The following is a 676-nucleotide window of genomic DNA, read 5'->3' as shown; positions in this document are numbered from 1 at the left end:
TGTGTAAAGTTGAAAAGGTAAAGACATCCACCCCCCGGAAAAGTTCCAGTAATTGTCAGTGTTTTTACCCCATCCCAAGAATCCCAACCTTTTCTCAAATTGTCCAATTAAATAAAATTATATAGAAGACGATAAAATAGTTAAAGACGACATTTGATAATAAAAAAGAAAGGAAGGTCTTTTGAAATAGTAAACATTCAAGCCAATGTACCATGCCCGTTTATTCTTCAAAATCAATGTATTTTTAGAAATTTTATTTTTCAATACATCTGACATATGTTAAATCAAGATAAATGATATTTTCAGGGTTAATTTTTTTTTATAAAAATGAAAGTTTGATCAGCTGATTGTCCACTATTCAGTGTTAGGACACGTTGGTTATCTACCTGTCTACATGTAAACACGTCTGCTTCTCTTCTTCTTTACTCATCTTCCGTGTCCTTTAATCTAATATTTTATACTTTAATGTTTAAACGCTTTCCTATTGAGACGGATTGTTAAGTGAGTTAAGTAGTGTATATAGTTGTTCATCATATTATTTTGTCCAAAATTGTAATGTTATTTTTGAATAAAGTCGCGGACCAGTTTTTTCCATCAAACTTAGCCAAAAACTAGATCTGTCCAAGAGAACAAATTTTAGACCTCTTTCCATCAGATCAATGCATGGCCTCGATTT

Source organism: Eurytemora carolleeae, unplaced genomic scaffold, assembly GCF_000591075.1.
Source record: "Eurytemora carolleeae unplaced genomic scaffold, Eaff_2.0 scaffold889, whole genome shotgun sequence".
NCBI classification, from domain to species: domain Eukaryota; kingdom Metazoa; phylum Arthropoda; class Copepoda; order Calanoida; family Temoridae; genus Eurytemora; species Eurytemora carolleeae.
Note: the sequence above shows the minus strand (reverse complement) of the source record.